This window comes from Panthera leo, chromosome C1 (assembly GCF_018350215.1).
Source record: "Panthera leo isolate Ple1 chromosome C1, P.leo_Ple1_pat1.1, whole genome shotgun sequence".
Lineage (NCBI taxonomy): Eukaryota > Metazoa > Chordata > Mammalia > Carnivora > Felidae > Panthera > Panthera leo.
This window is the reverse complement of record NC_056686.1, coordinates 30,848,773-30,868,789: the sequence shown is the minus strand read 5'-3', so window position 1 is coordinate 30,868,789 and position 20,017 is coordinate 30,848,773. Positions and strand designations below refer to the sequence as shown.

General features: G+C 41.7%; 1 non-coding gene across 1 annotated transcript; it reads left to right on the top strand.

Moving 5' to 3' along the window:
- The first annotated feature begins 18,659 nt into the window (after window positions 1–18,659).
- Window positions 18,660–18,766, top strand: LOC122228977. The gene has a single exon (XR_006206858.1). It is a non-coding gene; the product is annotated as a U6 spliceosomal RNA (small nuclear RNA).
- The last annotated feature ends 1,251 nt before the right edge of the window (window positions 18,767–20,017 follow it).

Sequence of the window (20,017 nt, the reverse complement as noted above, 5' to 3'; positions counted from 1 at the left end):
TTTTAACGTTTATTTATTTATTTTTGAGAGCGAGCATGGGCGGGGGAAGGGCAGAGAGCGAGGGAGAGAGAGAGCATCCCAAGCAGGCTTCACATTGTCAGCGCAGAACCTGATGAGGGGCTCGAAATCACAAACAGTGAGATCATGACCTGAGCCGATCAAGAGTCGGATGCTTAACTGACTGAGCTACCCAGGCGCCCCCAGAAGTGTAATTTTCTAATTTTTTTTTTTACATAGTTACTCCATTTGTATCTACTTCCCTGCTAAATTGCGGGTCCCAGGAGGACAAGGCCTACTACACCTTTTTGCTCACCTCTGTATCCCCAGGACCCAGCATAGTGCCTGGCATATGGTAGGAATCCAAAAACCAAGTTTTGAAGCGGAATACCCCTCATGCAATCATCCATAGGTATAACTCCTTTTCGTTAGCCTTTAATATTTTCAAACATAGTTTTGTGGTTGAAAATTATGCTTTACACTGATTATAGCAGACTTGTAACGGGTGTTGGCAGCACAGAGTCGAAGCTTGTGTTCTCTGGTAAAATCCTAGCAGGCTGACCTTCCGATCGGCTGGCAAAGGTGACCTCAAAAAGAGCGAGTCCCAAATAAAAGGTGTACTTGAGACAAGCTACATTCTCCAAGTTTCCTACTGTGATGCCTCTGAGGGCAACTAGCAAGCCATTGAGGGCTGCTGACCTCTGCAGAGTTTAATTACCTTGTGTAGTCTACAGATTTGGATTAACTTCTCTTATGGTGAAATCATCTGGTGTGCATTTTCTTATTTATTTATTTATTTATTTATTTATTTATTTATTTTTAATTTACGTCCTAGTTGGTTAGCATAGAGTGCAATAAGGATCTCAGGAGGAGATTCCTGTGATTCATCCCCAGGTATAACACCCAGTGCTCGTGCCAACAAGTGTTTTCCTTACTGCCCCTTGTCCTTCTGGCCCATCCCCTCACTCCCTACCCCTCCAGCAACCCTCAGTTTGTCCTTTGTATTTGAGAGTCTCTTATGTTTTGTCCCCCTCCCTGTTTTTATATTATTTTTGCTTCCCTTCCGTTTTGTATCTTAAATTCCTCCTATGAGTGAAGTCATATGATATTTGCTTTTCTCTGACTGGCTAATTTCACTTAGCATGATACCCTCCGGTTCCATCCACTTAGTTGCAAATGGCAAGATTTCATTCTTTTTGATTGCCGAGTAATACTCCGTTGTAGATATATACCACATCTTCTTTATCCATTCATCCATCGATGGACATTTGGGCTGTTTCCATACTTTTGCTATTGTTGATAGTGCTGCTATAAATGTGGGGGTGCATGTGCCCCTTCGAAACAGCACACCTGTATCCCTTGGATAAATGCCTAAGTGCAATTGCTGGGTCGCAGGGTGGTTCTATTTTTGATTTTTTTGAGGAACCTCCATATCGTTTTCCAGAGTGGCTGCACCAGTTTGCGTTCCCACCAGCAGTGCAAAAGCGTTCCTCTTTCTCCACATCCTCACCAACATCAGTTGTTGCCTGAGGTGTTAATCTTGCGTGCGTTTTCTATTTCACTTAGAAATAAGGATTTTTATTTGTTCTAAGAAAAGAACTGTATCCACTTCAGTAGGCTCTGTTTACTCTGATGACCTCGTGTTTCTGGCTGATCTCCAATAAAACAGAGCCTTAAGCATCCCAATGCTTTTCAGGGCTAAATGGCCAGCCTTTTATTTTGCTTCTCAGCAGACAAGAGCGTCTCATCAAAGAGAATATTTATTAATAAATTGGCATTTGTATTGTGCTAAATTACTCCTGACTGAGCCGGGAGAATAAAGGATAGAAGAACTTCCAATTCTTTCTAATTCACCCACAAGAGACAATTGAATGGATCTAACATGAGGCTATTAATAAGAGGGGGAAGGGCCCTTATGTGTTGGGTACCAGTAGACAAAGGCAATAACTTCATTCTGCCTGATTGCTCATGCTTCTTCCAACATTGTTCTCCCTCAAGATGGGGGTGACCAGGACTATTGCCAGTGGCCCCCCCTGAACTACAGACTATTCCTGGTATTCCTGGGCTTGCTTTATTTATTTATTTATTTATTTATTTATTTATTTATTTATTTTTGAGAGAGAGAGAGAGAGAGTGCAGGCATGGGAGGGGCAGAGAGAGAGAGAGAGGGAAGAGAGAATCCCAAGCAGGCTCCGTGCGCTGTCAGCATGGAGACTGATGTGGGGCTGAAATTCACAAACCTGAGAGTGAGATCATGACCTGAGCCTAAATCAAGAGTCCTAAATCAAGAGTTGGACGCTCAACTGACTAAGCCACCCAGGCACCCCTCCTGGGCAATTTTTAGGAAGAATAAAGTCACTGAGTCCTCTATGGTCTCTGGATATCCTCTGAACAAGCAGGACGCACCAGCAAGAGTCCACCCTCAAAGCACCCAGTCCCCTCAGAGGGTTTCCAGTCTTCTCTGCCACTGAACCATCCCCCTTTCCCACATAAACAAACACCTGTACTCCCTTTCTCACCTCTCAGGGCATGACTATCACAAACCGAACTTTCAGAATTCCTTGATGAAGACTCAGACTCTTGTGAACTTGGTTATTGTGAGTCAACTCTCTGATCCTGATTGTCTTTGGTACACTGACAGAGTTCAGACTCTGGACCAGGAGGCCTCTATTTGGGCATGTTACCAACTTCTCTGCACGTCGTCCTCAGTTTATTTAGATGCAACCATTAACAATTACAATATTCCACATATTTTATTTTTTTTAATGTTTATTTATTTCAGAGAGAGTGAGACAAAGTGTGAGTGGGGGAGGGACAGAGAGAGAGGGAGACGCAGAATCTGAAGCAGGCTCCAGGCTCTGAGCTGTCAGCACAGAGCCCGACGCGGGGCTCCAACTCATGAACGAAGAGATCATGACCTGAGCCGAAGTCGGACACTTAACCAACTGAACCATCCAGGCACCCCCAACATTCCATACGTTTTAATAAACAGTACCCTTCTAGGAAAAGATAGTGATGTTTTTTCTCCAGTTGGAGTTTTATTGTCTCTAAACTGAGGGTCTTCTCAACCCAAAGCCATCCTGTGGAATTGTCATCTGAGTAGGCCCCTCCAAGATCGTTGAGAACCTTGCACTTGTCTGAAATACAGGACATGTTTGCCTTGGCAGAATTCCCAGCCCCAATCAGCAGTTGCCAAGATCAAGAAGAAAGGAGCCTGTATTCAAATAATTTTCTTGTTCTGTCTTTGGAGTCCGTGCCCCAGATAAAATGCCGCAGGTACTTCATGACAGAAAGACCATGCTGGGAAAAGTTCTAGTTAATGGGAAGATCCTTAGTTAATGAGGAAAGTGGGTCTAGTGGAACACTGACGAGTCCTCTGCAGAGAGGCAATGGGCCTTTTTGAAGCTCACCCTGTTAGAGACCAACCCACTCCTGCAACTGAATTAGATGTATTAAGGGATAGATTGTTAAAAAGGGATTCCACTGCAGTAATTAAGTGGGCAGAGAGTTTGAAGAAGAGGAACAAATGGTAAATAATACATGTAATAATATTCCTCCTTGCTAGTAATCAGGAAAAAAAAATTCCAAAGAAAGCATATTTAGGAGTCCATCTGACCCTTCTCAAATAAAGGAAACTGTATTTAGGGGCTCCTGGGTGGCTCAGTAGATTTAGCGTCCGACTTCGGCTCAGGTCATGATCTCGCGGTCCGTGAGTTCGAGCCCCGCGTCGGGCTCTGTGCTGACAGCTCAGAGCCCGGAGCCTCCTTCAGATTCTGTGTCTCCCTCTCTCTCTGCCCCTCCCCTGCTCATGCTCTGTCTCTCTCTGTCTCAAAAATGAATAAACATTAAAAAAAATTTTTTTTTAAAAAGAGACATTCTCTTTCCAGAACCTGCACTCTTAACTACTACACTATAAGGTAATCTTTCCAGAACCTGCACTCTTAACTACTACACTATAAGGTAATGATACAATGAAAGTAAAAAGCTCCATGTAGGAAAAGTCAATTGCAGAATTCTGTAAGGTCCAAAAATGAATACATAATAGGTTTAATAAATTGTGGTATGTCTACCACCCAGCCACAAAAAGGAAAAAAACGTAGAGCCTGTAGAATCAAAGAAAATATTTACGAGATTCTGTATCAGAGTATGGTGGTTACTGGATGAATAAATAAGCCAGCAGAACCCCTGCCATAGTCAATTTCTGGCCCCAAATGATCATCAGTTGCTGCATACCCAGGGCCAAGCCCTATGTCTCCACTCACAGGGCTTTCCCAGTGCCTGTGGGAAGTCAAGCCTCCTGCCTGGGGGGAGCCACAGGCAAATGACTCTAGAATCAGGTTCCTCCATCTGAGCTGCAGACGTTGGCCTTGGAGTCGTTCCCCATGGACAAAATTATGATGGTGTCTTCCATGTTTGTGAGAGGTTGAAAAGACATCTGCCTGTGGACAGACTCTGGAAGGTGGTATGCAAAAATGAAAATAGTTGCAATGTTTGCTGGGAAAATTATAAAATTACTTGGTTAAGATTTTTTTCAATGTTGTTGTACTGACTTTTCAGCAACATTTTGTTATTAAGAAGGGGGATCCTGACCTTCACCTTAATGTTCCTAAGACGAAAGTCAAATCAGTTGAGGGTTTAGTGCTATCTATATCCAACCCAAACCTTAGGCCTTTGCAAGAATTCATCCTCTAGAGAATATCTTGGTTAGGACTACTTAATTGTTCTCATTTCTGGGGGTAGGGCAAAACATAAGATGAACAAAAGTCCCTATTCTCTAAGAGTTTATATTCTAGAACTTCATTGCCTCTGGCTACATGAGGCTATTTAAATTTAAATTAGTTAAAACACAATAAAATTTAAAATTTATTTTCTTGGTTGCACCAGCCACATTTCAACGGCTGAAGACTCATATGGCAACTAGTGGCCACTATAGTAGACAGCACAGATATAAAAACATTTCCTACACTGGGGCACCTGGGTGACTCAGTCAGTTAAGTTTCCAACCCTTGATTTTGGCTCAGGTCATGATCTTGCAGTTTGTGAGTGTGAGCCCTGCATTAGGCTCTGTGCTGACAGTGCAGAGCCTGCTTGGGATTCTGTGTCTCCCTCTCTCTCTGCCCCTCCCCTGCTTGCACTCTCTCAAAAATAAATAAATAAACATTAAAAAAGACCATTTCCTTCACTGCAGAAAGTTCTATTGGTCAGTACTATTTTAGAGAGAGGAGTCTGACAATAAGCAAGTAAACAAAAATGGACAAGAGTAAAAATTACTCTGAAGAAAATAAAAGAAAATGATGCCGTACAGATGGATGTTCTTCGGGAAAGCATCTCTGAAGAGCTGACATTTGAGCTGAAAACTAATAAAAGTAAGGAGCCAGTCATGCAAAGATCTGGGGATAGAATGTTCCGGGAGAAGGGAGAGGCAAGAGCAAATGCCATGAAGCGAGAACGAGCTTGGAGTATTTGAGAAACAGAAAAATCATTTTGGCTAGAACTTTATGTGCAAGAAGAAAAATGGTTCAGGATGAGTTTGAAGAGATAGGTGGGCGCAGAATCTGTAGGGCTTTCGAGGTCACGATGAAGCGCTTGCATTTACCCTCTGCCCATCTTTAGAGGGTGGCCGGTCTTGAGGTCTCCAGAGAAGCATAGACATTTTGCTAGGTTTTTGAGGCTATGAGCTGTGTATCCAGGCACCTGAGATCTTGGAGCAGAGCAGAATTGTAGAGGCTGACAACCGTTTTAGAGATGAGCAGAAGGTGGTGTCAGAAAAGTTGGGCTTGCTGGGAAAAATAGGAGGAGATAAGGAACTCCTTAGCAGCATTCACAATCCCATTACTGGATCAGGTGATTAAGGCACTTGGGCAAGTTGGTGCTTTCACAAGGGCTGCAGAGTGGTCCTCCTTGCCTGCTGCCTAAAAGGACAGTAGATCGAAGGTTCTACCCACTTAGTTGGTTCTACCCTAGGAAAAAAATCTTTTGGATGCTAAAGGCACAGAGTTCAGGTGAACCCCAGAGAAGCTTGAAGTGGGGAAGGAAAGAGTCACGTCCCCTCATCCTGGAACATTCAAATGAAGAGCTATCTTCTACCCTTCTCTGAGACCCATTCATCCAATCATTCATTTCCCCTCCAAATACTCTCTACCTATACTATTTATGCTATGGATTGTTTGGGGTGTTAGGGATATAGCAGCAAACAAGACAAAGTGCTTGTTCTCATGTTGCTGACAAAGCAGGTAACAAACAAATGGATATATAAAACAATAGGTGGAAAATTAAGCAGGAGAGGAGATAGAGTGAAAGCAGCCTTTGTTCTACACATGTCATTTGGGGAAAGCTCTACCTAGGTAATGATTGAATGGTGTTTGGAATGAAGTGAGAGTTTAAGCCAGGCAAATGCTTGGCGGGGGGGGGGGGGGGCAGCATTCTGGGTAGAAGGAATGGCAGATCTCTGGAGGTGGAAGTCTTTTTCATGGACTCATGGAATAGCAGGAGGCCAGTGTGCTGGATCCCAGTGAAGATAGAGAGAGCTGGGAGAGCTGCAGCCCCGGATGTGAGGCTGGAGGCTGGGGAACAGATAACAAAGTGTTGCACGCCACCAAAAGGTATTCCAAGTATGATGGGACCTTGCCGGGAAATTGAGGAGAAGGCGAAACATGTTCTGATGCACATTTTTTTTCTATGTTTATTTATTTTTGAGACAGAGAGAGACAGAGTGCAAGTAAGGGAGGGACAGAGAGAGAAGGAGACACAGAATCTGAAGCAGGTTCCAGGCTCTGAGCTGTCAGCACAGAGCCCGACACAGGGCTCTAACCCATGAACCGCGAGATCACGACTCGAGCCAAAGTCTGATGCTTAACCAACTGAGCCACCCAGGTGCCCCTGTGATGATTGTTGAGCAGTCAAGTAGAAATGTTGAGTGGGTGGTAGAAAATATATGTTTGGAGTTTAGGAGAAAAGGCCTGGAAGCATGAATATAGAAGTGTTCAGTATACAGATTGTGTTTATTCATTCATTTTTATTATGGAAAAAATTTTAAGCATATACAAAAGTAGAGAGAATAATATGATGAATATCTGTGTACCTATCACCTAGCTTTTTCAATGATGAATATTCTGTTAGTCTCCTCCTCATTCCTTTCTGGGCTGAAGTATTTTGAAGCAACTTCTGGATATTTAAAGTTCTCCCTGTAAATACTTCAGGATGCAATAGACTGTTCTTAAAGTCATGGAGCCAGGGTGCCTAGGTGGCTCAGTAGGTTGAGCTTCTGGCTTTGGCTTAGGTCATGATCTCATGGTTCATGGGTTTGAGCCCGGCATCCGGTTCTGCACTGGCATTGCAGAGCCTGCTTGGGATTCTCTCTCTCATTCCCTCTCTACCGGTCCCCGTCTCATGCTGTGTCTCTGAAAATAAATAGACTTTTTAAAAAAAATGCCTCACTGTGTGAAAAAATAAATAATTAATTAAAAAAATAGAAATAAAAAATAAATAGAGTCATGGGGCCAAATGATATTACCCAGGGAATGTATATAAATAGAGAAAATGTCTCAGGACTGATTCATGACCCTCCACCTTTAGAGGTTAGGAGGAATGAGGGGCGCCTGGGTGGCTCAGTCGGTTGAGCATCCAACTTCAGCTCAGGTCATGATCCTGGAGTTTGTGAGTTTGAGCTCCATGTTAGGCTCTGTGCTGACAGCTCAGAGCCTGGAGCCTGCTTCAGATTCTGTGTCTCTCTCTCTCTCTGCCCCTCTCCCACTCGCACTCTGTCTCTGTCTCTGTCTCTCTCTCTCTCTCTCTCTCAGAAATAAACATTAAAAAAATTTTCGAGGGGCGTCTGAGGTGGTTCAGTTGGGTAAGAGCCTGACTCAGCTCAGGTTATGTCTCCCAGTTCATGAGTTCAAGTCCCACGCTGGGCTCTGTGCTGACAGCTCAGAGCCTGGAGCCTGCTTTGGTTTCTGTGTCTCCCTCTCTCTCTGCCCCTCCCCTGTTTGCACTCTCTCTCTCAAAAATGAGTAAACATTAAAATTTTTTGAAAAAAATTTAGAGGTTAGGAGGAATGAGCCAAGGGGACTGAGAAGGAGCCGCAGGCAAGATGCAGGAAACGTGGGGAGCATGGTGCCTTGGAAGCCAAGTGAAAAATGGGTCTCAAGAAGGAGGGTGTGATCAATTGTGTCAAATGCTATTGAGAAGCCGAGAGAGATGCGGACTGAAAAATAACCCTTGGATTTAGCGAAGTGATGATTATCAGTGACCTTTATGAGAACAGTTTAGTGGAGTTATAAGCATAGGAGCTTGATTAAAATCTATTCAAGAGAAAATGAGAGGAGAGGCAATAGAGACTTCAAGTAGATACAACTTTACAAGAGGTTTTTTTTTTTTTTTTTTTTTTTTTTTTTTTTTTTCTGTAAAGAGGAGCTGGAAAACAAGATAATAACCAGAGGAAGGTGCAAAGTTTAAAGGAGGTACATTTTTAAAATGTTTATTTATTTATTTATTTATTTATTTATTTATGAGGGGGGGGGGGGGAGGGGCAAGAGGTAGAGAGAATCCAAGCAGGCTCCACACCGTCAGCCTTGAGTTGGACACAGGGCTTGAACTCTTGAACCATGAGATCATGGTTCAGATAATGAGACGATGACCCGAGACGAAATCAAGATTTGGAAGCTTAACCAACTAAGCCATCCAGGCTCCCCAAACGAGGTATATTTTTTAGATAGGAGAAATTACAGCATATTTGTACACCTCAGGGCAACAATCAAGTAGGGAGGGACATTCTGATGATGGACTAGTGGGAAGGAATAAATTAACGAGCTAAGTCATGGAGTAGATAGGAGAAGTAGGATCTAGGGTGTTAGATCATTCATTTCAGTAGCTATAGTAAGTTCTCAAGACCGCAGGCCTTGCCTCTTGTGGGTCGGGTCCTAGATACAGGCATACTCTCTTCCTTATTGACACTGGTTCCAGAGAATGAACATCTTTGCCTGGAAAATGGCTGGGGCTTGTTGTTGAGATAGATAGGATTTTCTCCCACTAAGTGGAGTCATTTGGCTATGTCTTACCCGTTGTGGAGTCTACGTTTATCCAGTGCAGAGTAGTTCCTGTGCCCAGTCCCAGCGATACAGAAATGAGGGTCTCCCAAAGAGTTGTCAATACAGTAGAAGAGATACTAAGAATAGAAAACTTTTTTTGTCCCCCCTCATAGCATTTATTTTGCCCAAGGAAGCTGACTGACTCAGGGGTGGAGCATTATCAGTACGTATTTGGCCACACAGATAGGTCCAGGGGTGGACATGTGATCTAATACAATCCAATCAGATCCTTTTTGGGAATGCTAGACCAAGGACTCCCTGTTTTCTATACGATGTGAAAGAGAAAGGGTGTAACCCTGGAAGTATGGGCATCACTTTTGGGATAACGAAAGAAGTGAGGGTTGGTTTGGTTTTTTTTTTAAGTTTTTTTTTTTAAAGATTTTATTTTTAAGTAATCTGTACACGCAGCACAGACCTTGAACCCATAACCTTGAGATCAAGAGTCACACGTTCCACCAACTGAGCCAGCCAGGCTCCCCAGGTTTTTTTTTTTTTTTTAAGATATCTATTTTTTATTTTTTAAATATTCTCTATACCCAATGAGGGGCTCGAACTCATGAGATCAAGGGTCGCACGCTCTACTGACTTAGCCAGCCAGGCACCTCCAAAAGCAGTCAGTTTTGATGAAGCCAACATTTTAGAAGGCAGAGACTAGTGGGTGAAATGATTTCAGATCCTTGTTGAGCTGTTGGAGATAACCTTGCCTGAAGTTCAAATATCAAGTTTCAGCATAGCTCTAAAAATTTTTCAGATACGTGGAATAATAAATTCCCTTTTAGCTTAAGCTAGCTCAAGTTGGATTTTCCATTACTTGCAACCGGAAAGCATCCCAACTGAAGCACAAAGAAAGGCACGGGGCTCTTCTGGGTTATTCACTTATTAAACATGTTTATCATACACCAGTTTTGCGTCAAGCATGTGCCATGTGCTAAGGACACAGTAGCAAACAAAGAAGATTGTGACCTCACAGTCCAATAGCCCCCACCCTCCCGGTCACCTCTTCCTTGAAGGGCTGTTGGCCCTTTGTTCTTTTGTGAGCTCCAGTGATTCAGCTCTTCTCTCTTCTCAGAGCTACCAGCTCCTGTCTTCACATGAGACTTTTTCCAGGCATTTTTCATCCCATGTTTCTCTCCCCAGCTCTCCTTGTCTTTGTCACTGTGTCAGTTGGGGATCAGTCAAGGAAACAGAAACTACTCTAGATATTTCAAGCAGAGAGGAATTTATTTCAGGAAAGTAGCTGTTTTACCAAACCATCAGAATAGCTGGAGGATCAAAATTAAGGGAAAGTTATCCTTTGCTCTCAGCCTTGCCACTAAATTTCAGAATCAAAATTTTTATGTGGGCAATCTGTGGGAAAATACCGAGAGGCCACTGCAAAGCCTCTTATCTTCCTGCAGCTGCCTGAGGAATAATAATGCATGGCTTCTGCTTCTCATTTTCTCTCCCTATCTCTTCTGAATGCCTTTCATCAGCTGGCACTAACCTGAACACCACCGGTAAGGGGTTTTGGAAAACGTAGCTCCCAAATTTCCAGTCCTTGTGATATGGGGGAGTATAGAAGGGGATGAATTTCCAACAGACCATCTAGCAAAGGAAGACAAGCCACGAAAGAAGGGATTTCTTTCCAATTGCTTTCTTTTAAGGGTTTGTCTGCTAATCACAGCATAGATGCTTTCTGAAGACAGTAAGGATTTGCCTGGAGCAGGCTCCTGGGGAAAATACTTAGTCTGACAAAAAACAGATCAGATCTGCCTAAAAGGTAGAGTGAGTGGGGGAACGATTGCTTTATTCAGGGATGATTCATGGACTGTACTCCACCCTCTTAATGGAGTCAGTCATAGAGGTCACTGGACTGCCTGCCTACACGCACCCTACAGATAAGCCTGCCTGTTGATATGATACACACCTTCTGTTCACATAGAATTCAAGTTAAGGGATAGGTCTATTGAAAAAACACACATGCAGAAGAAACTTGGGCTAACTCTGTAGGAATATGAATAGGCAACGGGGCACCCAAAAAGAAAAAAAAAAGCAAACAAAGCAAGTTCTCTATAAAGGAATGAGACTTGTCATCATTAGCACTGAATGTCTTCAAAGTTGTGAGGGAAAAATTATTGGAACCCAGAATTGTTAAGCAGAAGTAGAGCCAGACACTAGTCAAAGACATCAAAGACAGATTTTATTCAGTACTATTGCAATAGGGCAGAGAGGCTTCGGTAAAACTGAGCTCAACTCCACATACAGCAAAGATGGCTGGGCATTTATATGCAAGGAGCAGAGTGAGGGGGTTGGAGGATGGAAAATTACTAAGAGGAGACCTCAAGGGTAGGGGGATTCTTGATGAACTTGTCTAATGAGATTCTTGCTAAAATTAGGCCAAGGATTTAGACATCAAGTGTATGGAATGAGGAACTTAATTAGATATCAATGGTAATCAGGTATCAATGGAATACTTGCTAAACTAACTTAGCAGGATTCTCTTTATTTATTTTTATTTTTTTAATGTTTATTTATTTTTGAGAGAGACAGAGTGGAAGTTGGGGAGGGGCAGAGAGAGAGTTGGACACTTAACCAACTGAGCCACCCAGGTGCCCCTAACTTAGCAGGATTCTTGGTGAAATTGGACTAGGCAGGCTGAGGACAGAGCCCAAGAATGAGGCATAATCAAAAACAGGGCTCAAAGGAGTCTGCCTAAAGTCCGGTCAAAGACAGTGTGGTAGAGTCCTCTCCCTAAAGAATGTGGTAAGAATGGGGCACCTGGGTGGCTCAGTTGGTTAAGTGTCCGACATCGGCTCAGGTCACAATCTCGTGGTCCGTGAGTTCAAGCCCCGCGTCGGGCTCTGGGCTGATGGCTCAGAGCCTGGAGTCTGCTTCCGATTCTGTGTCTCCCTCTTTCTCTGCCCCTCCCCCGTTCATGCTCTTGTCTCTCTCTGTCTCAAAAATAAATAAACGTTAAAAAAAAAAAGAAGAAGAAGGCCTCAGTGTCACAACTCTGTGCAAGAATCCTGCTACAAAGAAACCGAATTCTATACCTAGCCAAACTGCCAATTGAGTATGAGAGAAAACAAGAAACGTGTGGGAACTCAGAATGTTTAATATCACATATCCTATGTGAAAAAATTACTCATAGATATGAATGAAATGAAATACAGTGAAATGAAATGAAAATAGAATCTAACAAAGAGGACCATATGGGATTTAAGTAATAGAGGTATAAGACCGGACAAAGTTAAAAAAGCTTGGGAAAAATTAAAAGATCTATGAGGCCCTGATATGTGGAAGGCTCCCTTTTGAGTTGTAAAGTTTCAATGTGGTAGGGTCCCCTCTCTAAGGAGAGGAAAAAGAGAAAACAAAAAAACTCAAGGCAACATGGCTATGTGCGTAAGTACATAAGTATGTGACAAAATCCCTCACAACCTTTTAACATGAGACCACTTAATCAGACTCCATGTTTGTGTGTTACCATATACGGGAGACGGAGAAATGGAAAATGTATAAAAAAGTATGCCACATGATGTTCGGGGCTCAGTTCTTCACATGCAAACCCAACTGAGCAGTGCCAGCATGAATAAAGTTGCTTCCTGGAAAAAAATGCCTCAGTATCACTACTCTTTGTGTGAGAATCCTGCTATATTAATGACATAGAACTATATTTTCTGTCTTTCTTTTTTTTTAGTTTTTTTTTAATGTTTATTTTTGAGAGAGAGACAAAGACAGAGCATGAGTGGGGGAGGGGCAGAAAGCAAGGGAGACACAGAATCCAAAGTAGGCTCCAGGCTCTGAGTTGTCAGCACAGAGCCCAACATGGGGCTCGATCCCATGAACCGCAAGATCATGACCTGAGCTGAAGTCCGATGCTTAACTGACTGAGCCACCCAGGCACCCTTTCTTTTTCTTTTTCTTTTTCTTTTTAAGTAGGCAGGAGCCCAACACAGGGCTTGAACTCATGACCCTGAGATGCAGATCTGAGCTGGAATTAAGAGTCAGACACTTAACAGACTGAACCACCCAGGCGTCCTGACATAGGAATATATTTTCATTGCTAAAGGTGTAATCATACTACTTGATTCTACAGTTAATATTTGTAGAATTATAATATGGTAGGTATTAGGTTTTGGTTTTTAATTTTTAGTCAATCTGTATACAAATTAATTTTTAAAATTAAAAATTTAGAGGTGGGGGGCGCCTGGGTGGCTCAGTCGGTTGAGCGTCCGACTTCGGCTCAGGTCATGATCTCGTGGTCGAGGAGTTCGAGCCCTGCATCGGGCTCTATGCTGACAGCTCAGAGCCTGGAGCCTGTTTCAGATTCTGTGTCTCCCTCTCTCTCTGACCCTCCCCCGTTCATGCTCTGTCTCTCTCTGTCTCAAAAATAAATAAACGTTAAAAAAATTTTTTTTTTAATTTAGAGGTGGATAAAGCTGGAAAGAAGGGAAATTTTGTTAATTTCTTTATCTTTTGCTGTGGAAAGATACAGTTTAAAATCAATAAACTAATAAATAATTATACTGATTGAAGAAATCATGATAAATATCAGGAAAACGAAAAGTGGAAAATGTTAACAGAATTGCCTCTAGGAAGTGAGACTTAGTGAGAAATGAGAAGAGAGACCTTATTTCTTTTTCATGTCCTTAGAATTTAAACATTGTGTGTATGTACGTGTCTATATATGATTAAAAATGTCAAAAGCTTGGGGCGCCTGGGTGGCTCAGTCAGTTAAGCGTTCCAACTCTCGATTTTGGTTCAGGTCATGATTTCACAGTTTGTGGTATCAGTCCCACATCAGGCTCTGAGCTGAAAGCATGGAGCCTGCTTAGGATTCTCTCTCTCTGTCTCTCTCTCTCTCTCCCTCTCTGCTCCTCCCCCTGCCTCTCAAAAATAAATAAATTTTGAAGTTGTCTCAATGTTACAAAAAAAAAAAAGGAGATTATCTTTTCCGTTGGGCAAGAGGAAAGCATTTTCTCAAAAAGTTTTTTAATGTAGATGGCTTGTCTAATACAACTTTATCATTTTGTGAATAATTTTTGTAGCTCCCACAGTTAACAAACCAAGAAATTTTTTTTTTTGAAAAAAAATTTTTCAAATTTTTTTTTGAAATTTTATTTTTAAGTAATATCTACAGCAAACGTGGGGCTCGAACTCACAACCCCAAAATCAAGAGTCACATGCTGTATTGACTGAGCCACCAAGCGTCCCCAAACCAAGAAATCTTGGTATTACCTTTATCTACTGCTGCCACCAGCTAATGGTATCATGGTCTTTTCATGGCTCAGATAACGGAAATAGATTGTTTCTCATTCTGAGAGTATTTGCTATATGTGGTCAAAATCCCTGTTCATTTTATTGAAAATCCAGTAGGTATCTGGATCTTGATTATTAATACACGTGCTGTGTTTTTAATAGCAAGCAACTTAAGAAATTTTAATTTATATAAAGCAGTTTCTTGTGAAATAAATAAACACACACACACACACACACACACACACACACACACACACAACTGAAACCTATGAGCATTCAGGTACTACTCTATGTTCCCCCTGTTCCTTGTCTATTCTGGGGAATAGATATGTATCGTACCAGCTTTCAGTACTCTTTTAAGTCCACTGAAATTGAGGCTTTACAAGTTCTCACTTCCTGTTACAATATTAATAAGTCTCAGAGGCTGTTTATTAAAATAACAACCTGGAATTGTAATGCCCCCGATTTCGAATCCGGGAGACCACCAAGGAGCCGATACCAATGCAAACGCACGAGGGTTTATTTGCAAACTCGAGCTTGGGCCCAAGTATACCCGACACAGCGGAGCAGGGACTTGGACCCCTAGGTTAAGAGGCGTAGCAGTTTTATAGGGGCCAGTGGCCAATGAGATTGTAACACACACAGAAAGTTGCATAGTCGTGTCAGGCCACACGCAGGTGGCCAATTGAGTTACAATTTACCCTATAGTAACTGTTTGAAATAGCCTATCACTCTGGTCAGAATTGGCGCGCGAGTTTGGCGGGCAAAAGGCGGGGGTTTACATCCTTTGGCGGTTAGGGGTTCCGCATTCCTTTATGAGTCGGTTTCCAATAAGGGGGTGCTCACCGGCTTGACTAGGGTGGGGGTTATACATGAGATGGTGGGTGTAGCACAAAATGGAGTTAGTCTTGCTCTGCTTGTCCAGGGGTAGGGGATTTTTGTTAAATTCCTTGGGTCCCACAGGAATTGACTTAAATGGAAAGAACTTTACTTGTCTTTTACTACATGGTTCCTCTTAAAACCAATCCAGAGGAAGTGAGAACTCTGTTGGTACTTCTCCACATGGATAGTTTGAACTATTTGATTAAAAAATGCTTTGGGGGGGGGGGGGGTGATGATGGTTTTAATCTCTTTGTGGTTTTCATTTGCCTTTATTGTGATTATTTCAAGTCTTCTTTCCACATGAATAATTCCATTCCCAGCCTTGTCTATTCTACTCCATGCTATTTTGATGTGTTTATTAGCTCTATAATGATATTGTTTTGGTTTTTGTGTTATCAGATGTGCAATTTCCCTATTCATCTCTTTCAGTCGTTTTATTGTCTCATTTTTGAGTTCTTACACTATTGAGCTCATTTTCTTTCTTTATTTTTAATTTTTTAAAAATGTTTTTATTTATTTTTGAGTGAGAGAAACAGAGACAGAGCACAGTGGGAGAGGGGCAGAGAGAGAGGGAGACAGAATCTAAAGCAGGCTCCAGGCTCCAAGCTGTCAGCACAGAGCCTGATGTGGGGCTCGAAACCATGAACTGCAAAATCATGACCTGAGCCAAACTCAGACGCTTAACCGACTGAGCCACCCAGGCACCAACCCCCCTCCTTTTTTTTTTTTTTTTTTTTTTTTTTAACGTTTATTTTTGAGAGAAAGAGACAGAGACAGAGACAGCAGGAGAGGGGCAGGGAGAAAGGGAGACACAGAATTCAAAGCAGGCTCAAAGCCATCAGCACAGAACCCGATGCAGGGTTCAAACCCATGAACCATAAGATCATGACCTGACCCCAAATCAAGAGTCAGATGCTTAACTGACTGAGCAACTCAGGTGGCCCTGAGCTCATTTCCTTGTTAGGTTATTCTAGAGCTCGAATCACTTGGGGTGAATTTTTTCTATTTCTCTACTTGCCTCCCAAATTCCTTCCCACTTTATCTGAAACTGATTTGTTTTTCCTAATGAACTGCAGCTTGAAGGCTGTTATTTTGTGCTGTATGCACGTTTTCTATGATTTATAAGCTTATCTGAAAGAGAGGAGGGCAGAACTCAGGGGAGGAGGTATGCAGCCTTTGTTAGAATACTGCATTCCTCAGGGTCTTCTGAAGTTTTAAGAGTCTATTTCAGACTTCACTCTAATAGGGGTTGTTGTATCCCATTCCTATACGAAAGAGCCTCAATGTTTGGAACTTCCCCCAATTTACTATGCTTTCTTGAACTCTTCACAGCCACCTAAAAGACCTAGCCCATTCTCCACTCCTCACTTCGCCTTCTCCCCAGTGGCCATTTTCACTTTTCCAGAGAGAAGAGATAAAAGATAAGGAAACCAGGTAGTTCTCTTTTCTCTTGGAATATATGTGCATACGGATGTATTAATTCTCAGGATTTTGAGAACCTAACAGTATGAATTTTGATGGAATGGAGGCAGGGTTGGAAGCCTTGGCATACTCCAGACCATAATTTTCTATTTCTTTCCTTGACTGCCACTTGTTGGCATTTAAGATACTGAGTTGTGGCCCTTTGCTGTGGATGAAATTTTAACTTTCTTAGGTATTGGCAGAAACAGAGTCTATGAGAAAGCTTTACTCCATTATCTAACCAAAAGATACAATAATTTTATTTGTTTTATTTAAAGTATAATAATTTTTAATGTATATATACATTATACATTTTAATTATACATTTGATATATGTATATTATATCTTAATTTTTTCTGATTATAAAAGTTATGTATTTATACATATATCAAATCATTATGTTGTACACCTTAAGCTAATACAATGTTGTATGTCAATTATATTAATAAAACTAGAGGAAAAAGCCTGGGAAAAATAAAATAAAAGTTATTGGGGCGCCTGGTGGCTCAGTTGGTTAAACGTCTGACTTCGGCTCAGCTCATGATCTCGCGGTTCAAGAGTTCGAGCCCTCCGTCGGGCTCTGTGCTGACAGCTCAGAGCCTGGAGTCTGCTTTAAATTCTGTGTCTCCCTCGGCAAAACTAAAAGGCACCTGATGGGGAATCGGAGAAGATATTTGCAAATGACCTATCAGATAAAGGGTTACTATCCAAAATCTATAACTTACCTAGCTCAACACCCAAAAACCAAATAATCCGGTGAAGAAATGGGGAAAAGACATGAATAGACACTTCTCCAAAGAAGACATCCAGATGGCGAACAGACATATGAAAAAATGCTCAACATCACTCATCACCCGGGAAATACAAATCAAACCCACAATGAGATACCACCTCACACCTGTCAGAATGGCTAACATTAACAACTAAGGCAACAACAGATGTTGACGAGGATGCGGAGAAACAGGATCTCTTTTGCATCGTTGGTGGGAATGCAAGCCGGTGCAGCCACTCTGGAAAACAGTATGGAGGTTCCTCAAAAAACTAAAAATAGAACTATCCTATGACCTGGCAATTGCACTACTAGGCATTTATCCATGGGGTACAGGTGTGCTGTTTCGAAGGGACACATGCACCCCCATGTTTATAGCAGCACTATTGACAATAGCCAAAGTATGGAAAGAGCCCAAATGTCCATCGATGGATGAATGGATAAAGATGTGGTATATATACAATGGAGTATTACTCAGCAAGCAAAATGAATGAAATCTTGCCATTTGCAACTATGTGGATGGAACTGGAGGGTATTATGCCAAGTGAAAATTAGTCAGAGAAAGAGAAATATACGACTTCACTCATATGAGGACTTTAAGATATAAAGCAGATGAACATAAGGGAAGGGAAGCAAAAATAATATAACAACAGGGAGGGGGACAAAACATAAGAGACTCTTAAATACAGAGAACAAACTGAGGGTTTCTGGAAGGGTTGTGGGAGCGGGGATAGGCTAAATGGGTAAGGGGCATTAGGGAATCTACTCCTGAAATCGTTGTTGTACTATATGCTAACTAACTTGGATGTAAGTTTAAAAATAAATAAATGAATTTTAAAAAATAAATAAATTCTGTGTCTACCTCTCTCTCTGCCCCCCTGCCTGGCTCACACTCTGTTTTCTCTCAAAAATAAATAAACATTAAAAAATTTTAAAAAAGGAGCGCCTGGGTGGCTCAGTTGGTTAAGCGTCCAACTTCAGCTCAGGTCATGATCTCGCGGTCCATGAGTTCGAGCCCTGCGTCGGGCTCTGTGCTGACACCTCAGAGCCTGGAGCCTGTTTCAGATTCTGTGTCTCCCTGTCTCTCTGACCTCCCCTGCTCATGCTCTGTCTCTCTCTCTGTCTCAAGAAAATAAATAAACGTTAAAAAAAAAATTTAAAAAACCACTTATGTATCTTTGCCTTACGAATTCAAACCATACAGAAGTATAAAAAGTAGAAAGTGGGGCTTGCTTTAGCAGCTCAGATACTGAAATTGGCACAATCCAGAGAAGATTAGCATGGCCCCTGCGAAAGAAGGACAAGCAAATTCATGAAGCGTTTAAAAAAAAGTAAAAAGTGAATGGTGAAAACTGTTTTCTTTTCAGTACTTTAGCTGTTCAATGAAAATCAAAAATTCATGAAAATCTAGAAATACACGAATACGTGAATACATAGATTTTTTTTTTTAAAAAAACAGCTTGATTATGGTTACGTTTTACATCCTATAAAATTCACCCATTTCATGTGTAGGATACAGTGATTTTTAGTAAATACAGACTGGTGGAACCATCACCACAACATATATACTTTTTGCAAAACGACGTAGTTACTTTCTTCATTCCTACTTAACTTATTCTCCCAATTCTAGAATGTACTTACCGATGCCTACAGTGCGGTAAACATGGCCAGGAAGCTACATTTGAGAGTTTTTGGGTAGTTCTGTTCCTGCCAGTTGAGCTACCTGACTACCGAATGTCTGTTGGGTTTATTCCACTTACTTATATCAGGAAAATTTGCTACAGTGATTTAATTAACATGTTGAAACCGTTATGATATATGGGTGTAAAAAGAGATGTTTCTATGGAAACTAAGTTGAATGCTTTGGAAAGGCTGGTTGAAAGCAAATTGCTAAAAACTTGTTAGATTAGGTATAGATGAAAATTCTGGGGGCGCCTGGGTGGCTCAGTCGGTTAAGCGTCCGACTTCGGCTCAGGTCATGATCCCGGGGTTTGTGGGTTCGAGCCCCGCGTCGGGCTCTGTGCTGACAGCTCAGAGCCTGGAGCCTGTTTCAGATTCTGTGTCTCCCTCTCTCTCTGACCCTCCCCTGTTCATGCTCTCTCTCTGTCTCAAAAATAAATAAATGTTAAAAAAAAAAAAAAAAAAAAAAAAAGAAAATTCTGTCCTTGGAAGAGCTACACACATCTAGAAGGACTTTGCGTTCAGATTGCTTCAAAGTGCCATTTAGTTATTGCTCCACTTTAAAGAAACATTTAAAGAAATTATGGGTGACTTGTGAAAGGCAAGAAGTATCTATCACTCTAAGAAACACTTTGACCAGGGGCCCCGTCATCACAGAAAAAGCCCGAGTCTATCTCAAAAGATTGATAAAGCAATTTACATTTATTAAGTCTTAAGTTTAAACCAAAAAGAGTGGTTTATAATATGCCAGGAACTTACTTTTCTTAAACAAAACCGTGTGCTGTGTAATGCTTTACCATTCTGCATTTTAATTGATTTTTTTCATGTAACAACTAACCACCAGGCCCAACAGCATCAGATAAAAGGGCTTCGGGTGGGTGTGCAACCAGCTTTTCCTTTACA